Source organism: Tenebrio molitor, chromosome 1, assembly GCF_963966145.1.
Source record: "Tenebrio molitor chromosome 1, icTenMoli1.1, whole genome shotgun sequence".
Taxonomy (NCBI): Eukaryota; Metazoa; Arthropoda; class Insecta; order Coleoptera; family Tenebrionidae; genus Tenebrio; species Tenebrio molitor.
In genome coordinates, this window is record NC_091046.1 from 26531129 (window position 1) to 26536210 (window position 5082).

Here is a 5082-nt window from a genome sequence, read left to right on the forward strand (position 1 = left end):
TTTCAAATACTAAATACGAACGAAAAATGCAATGACAGATATACCTTTGAAATTAATAGAATACCTACTTGGATTCCTGATTTAATTTTTAAATACCAAAACACAATGAATGCTTTGTAAAGTGTATTTTGGGTTGTTTTTTTAGCTGGTCAGGCTCGTCGTCTTACGTGAATAACCCTGTATTATGTTTAATATTTAGTGTCCGCTTTAACATTGAAGAAATTGTCCACAATGAGGAAGACCGTAAAGTTTTTGATTTGTGTTCAAAATATGCAAGTAAGACAAATTCATTGAAACTGTTTATGGCATTTTCATTAGACCACTTTATAAAAAGCTCGTATTCCTTCCAATATCGATTTGACGATTTTTTAGGCAATAAGAGGCAATAAGTTGTTAATTACCTTTTGAGCCACTTCTCGAATATGAGCTGGTGTATCCATTATAATTATACCAAAACTTTTAGGAAAATGTCAGAAAAAACAAATGAATTAAATTTATTAGGAAACAAGAGCGATGTTGATTTTAAAATTTAAACGTTTAAGAGTTGCCAACACAAAAAAAGTCCCTAATACCAATTATTAAATGAACTGCTTTAACCCATTTAACCCTAAAACAATTATTTTCTTAAATTTTATTTTTTTTCGTGTGATTGCTGTTTAATGGACATAGTTGATTAATGAAAAAATACTTAAAAATTTTTTGAAATGACCTGGTTGGTTGAAATATGGTGTCCTTTTAAAAGGACGGTAGGGCCATATATTACTATCAAATAAAAAAGAAGCTAAACTGAGATTGTTGAAAAATATTTTATTTTATTATAGAACAATATAAATAAGTGACTAAATTGTGTGATAATTTACAAAACAATCTTTGGGATGTAAACCGACATCACATTTGTGGCAAACAAAATTAGCTTTTTTGTGGCAGACCGCGCATCTTCGCTGATTTTGTTGATACGTAACCAGGTGATCTAATCTGTCGTATCGAGAAAACTCATGCAAATTCTTAGACGATTTTGAAGGACCTCTCTTTGTAGTTCTTTTGTGGCTTTCCAATAGCTCTGTAGCTACGGACCTTCGAAATTCTAATAGGTCTAGCTTCCCGAGGTTGCTTTTGTGTAAACGCCAAGCGTTTTGCATAGCCATGTCTACGCAATGTGCAAACAGGGGAAAATACCATTTTTTCCCCCTGATCGAAACGCGATATTCGCTTAGGTTTTGATCACCACGGTCTACACCCCCCATATTTTCGTTATAAGATTTTATTAGCCGGGGTTGATCTATGTAGATGTGCTTTTTTTCTGATTGTGAAAACCTTTTTACCTTATTTACCGGAAAAATTTGGAGAGCATTTGAAGCTACACTGACAACGCTGTTGTCGTTCCATTTAGCTACAACGACCTCTTTATCGGCCAAAACATACTCAAAAACACCTCGTTCTTTTTTCTTTAGTGTAGCTGCTTTGGATAAGGGGGAATGTGGCAGGCGATTTTCTCTTAGTGTACCTGTGGCTTTTATGTTTCTTAGTTTTAATTCTTTGAGAAGGGAAATTGATGTGAAAAAATTGTCAAAATACAAATGAAAGAAATCATAATGCATTGTATCTAAAATGTCTGCATATTGTAGAACCACAGATGCTCCGAGTCCCATATGTTTGTACTTCTCAGGCAGAGTTGTCGAAGATCCTTGGTAGGGGTCAAAATAAACAATATAACCTAGACGTAAAGCACCAATCCAAAATTTGTAACCCCAGCGGATTGGTTTCCCTCTGATAAATTGTTTCCCACTGTGGCGCCCAAAATAAGGAATCATGGACTCGTCTATGCTGTGGTTTTCTTCAGCGGGAGCGTACTCGAAAAACTTTTTGTTTAGAATATCAAACAACGGTCTTAATTTCGAATATTTATCTGCTTTGTTTAGCTTAGTGTTATCGTTGCAATGTAAATTACTCATAATGTATTGAAATCTATCACGCGATATAGCCTCGCATACCAGCTTATTATTAGTATCATCCCTATTTTGCCAAAACATTTTTTTTCGTGGGAGAGGTACATAACCACTCAAAAGAAGCACTCCTATGAAACAAAGCAGCTCGTCTGCAGCAATGTCTCCAGCACGATTTTTTTGCTGGGCAAATATATTTGAAAAGTAGAGAACCAGATTTATTACTTCTTGATCAAAAAACAACTTGAACGTAGCAGCTGGTGAAAGATTGTTCTGCACAGATGATACATCTTTCCAGTCGGAAAAGGTCGTTATTTCCAAATCACTACTTTCATACTCAAAATTTTTCAGAACTTTTGGTCTTCTTTCCACAAATGTTGATAGAGGTTTATTATCGTCACTATCCCAGTCCTGTGAGTTATTTTCTGAAGATTGGACTTCTACTTCAGCACTGAGTTGCGCTCCAGGCAAATTGTCTGGAACTACAAGGTCCTCATCACCTGAATCTTCGTCAGTGTCGCAGTCGTCATTAGCATTTTCAGGTGGAAAAATTAATATTTGTTCTGGAAAATCAACTACATCATCTTTTTCCAACTCTTCCAGCAACTGAGCAAGAGTTAGCGGCCGTTTCCAATACCTGATATATATACAATATTTTTGAGTCAATAGTAGTGGATAAACCTACCGTCCTTTTAAAAGGTCACATTTTTTTTCAGTATAATATTCTTCACAATTTGAATAAATGTGTCAAGTTTTGGCAGTTACGGTGTTTATGGGTGTATATTGTACCCAAATAAGACATAATTCAGCCATTACTGTCATTAAAAACTACAATAACTTACCCTTTGTCACTCATTGTAATTGCCGGATAAACGGAACAGCAGAAAAACGGAAATTATTCACCAAAAATCACCTGTTTTAACGAGCACGTGTTACAAACGGATTTTCAATACTTTGAGGTTTGAAATGTAAGTGGCGTTACCTGTATTAAAATAATTGTACTAAATCTAGGTGAGCAGATTTCTACTGTCCTTTTAAAAGGACGGTAGGGTTAAATGGGTTAACAAAAATCCGCAGAAGTCGGCACAAAAATTTTTGTGTATCACACGTACAGAAACGGTTTTGCGAGTACTCGCATTTGCAAGCCTCGGCTATACGCCTCGTCCTGCAAACTACTCGTACTCGTAAACGTGCCGTTTCTGGCCTAGTGATACAAATAACTATTATGTGCACTTTTCCCACCATTTGCAACATTCAATATTAATTAAATTGTTATTTCAACTTCGAGCATTGTTAGTTAACCAACCTGCAAACGAAGAGATGCTGTCGAATATTGCACTAATTTTACTCTGTTTGATAGTTGTACTTTCAGTACTCGTGTTTGCTTCATTTAAATCAGAATTTAAAGATTCCACAGTAACCGTACTTGCTAATGAAATATTCAAATTTGAATCTCCATCTCTCTGTTATTAATGATTTTTTTGTACTCACAGCCTTGGAAGTGACGTTTCCAACATCCAATGCTCAATCAGCAACGAGTTGTTCCCGATCAACTCGAATCTAAACATTGCAAAAAACACTGGGCCTTTAAGGCATAAAAAAAATCGATCTTGATAATAATAAAATTTAGTTTATAAAATACAACTTCCCTGGATTTTCCTCCATTAAAAATTAGGGAAATATATACATGGTGTTTCTGAAATACGTGTGTTTAACCAGTGGAAGAACGCGCCAAATCATGGAACTTTTCTCTATAACATTTTTACGAAAAAGCAATACAAATTGATTTAAAACTTGGAATAAATTAACCCTCAAAGTGTATACCCGCCTATGGGCGAAAATTTTCTGTTGTAATAGAAACAGAGCTTTGTTAAAAAGTTCCATTGCTATAAAAAAAAAAAAATAATCAAAATTTAGATTCTCATGGTTACAAAAAATAGAAACTAGTTAATCACACAAAACGACTCGTTTGGTAAAAATTGTGGGGAAAAAAATCTTGGAATACTTTTGCGAATTTTACAAAATGTTGTAGGGAAAAGTTTCATAAATTGGCGAGTTCCTTCACTGGTTAAAATTAATACACGTATTTCAGAAACACCCTGTATAATCGTTGAAAATTGTTCCTACCAAGGCCATCTGAATCAAAAAGCTACGCTTATAAGGCCGTTTCAATGTACATAATAATTGTTTCTGCAGAGTGGCCATAAAACAAAAGAAGACAGAACCTTATTGCGCGCCCTCGGTGGCCTATCAACGAATCAAAGCTACAATATTGGCGGCAATTTAAAATATTACCCTTCTATTTTACATGAAATGGTAAAAGCGTGTTTCATTTGTGGGGCAAAAGATGTTCGCTTATTTGAAATTCGCAGCAATATGAAACAAAGACAAAAATGGTTCGAAGCTTTTGAAACATTTTGCGGTAAACAAATTTATGGAGACAATGATGAATTGATGAGCACAACCTTTTAATTTGTATTTGTAATATAAAAGACTACAAAAATTACGGATTACTCAGAAATTTGTGAGCAGCATTTTCAACAAGTCTCTATAATTACATTACAACCCCCAAAAGACGACGCTTATGTAAAGATGCTGTTCCTTGTCCTTCTATTTTTGTAAGTATCTATAATTAAAAAAGACTTGTGGTGTTTATTGCTACATGAAATATACATAGAAGCGAAGTCAACCACGACATATGAGAAAACAAAATGAGCTTCCTCTTCTCATTTTTCGATTAATTACTTATTACTTTTCAAAGTCCTAATCAGGAACCTCCAGGTATTAATTACTATCATCTTATTAGTGTTTTTGTTTTTTAGGCTTTTCCCACTGAAACTCCGGTTGAAATTCTTGTACCTCAAAATCCTGTAGAGTCTTTCATCATTCCAACTGTTCCAATGACATCCAAATCAATTCAAGTAAATAGTATTTCTGCGCAGTATATTCCACCAAATGGTTGAGATAATGGGCCCTCATTTGCTAGAAAATCCAATACTTTCTGTCTGGTACATAAAAATCAGATCTGCGAGCTGATAATAACTGCAACGCTGAAACCAGTTTTAGATAATACATATTTGTCAAGAAAAAACAGATTTATTAAAGAAGAAATGTGCAATCCAGAACAAACTCCTTTGCA

At 34.5% G+C, this 5082-nt stretch overlaps 1 long non-coding RNA gene across 1 annotated transcript; it reads right to left on the reverse strand.

The window, feature by feature from the left end:
* Nucleotides 1-787: 787 nt before the first annotated feature.
* Nucleotides 788-2994, reverse strand: LOC138138671 (uncharacterized). The gene is made up of 2 exons (XR_011162067.1): nucleotides 2786-2994; nucleotides 788-2580 (listed from the first exon to the last, which is right to left on the reverse strand). It is a non-coding gene; the product is annotated as an uncharacterized lncRNA (long non-coding RNA).
* Between the last annotated feature and the right edge of the window lie 2088 nt (nucleotides 2995-5082).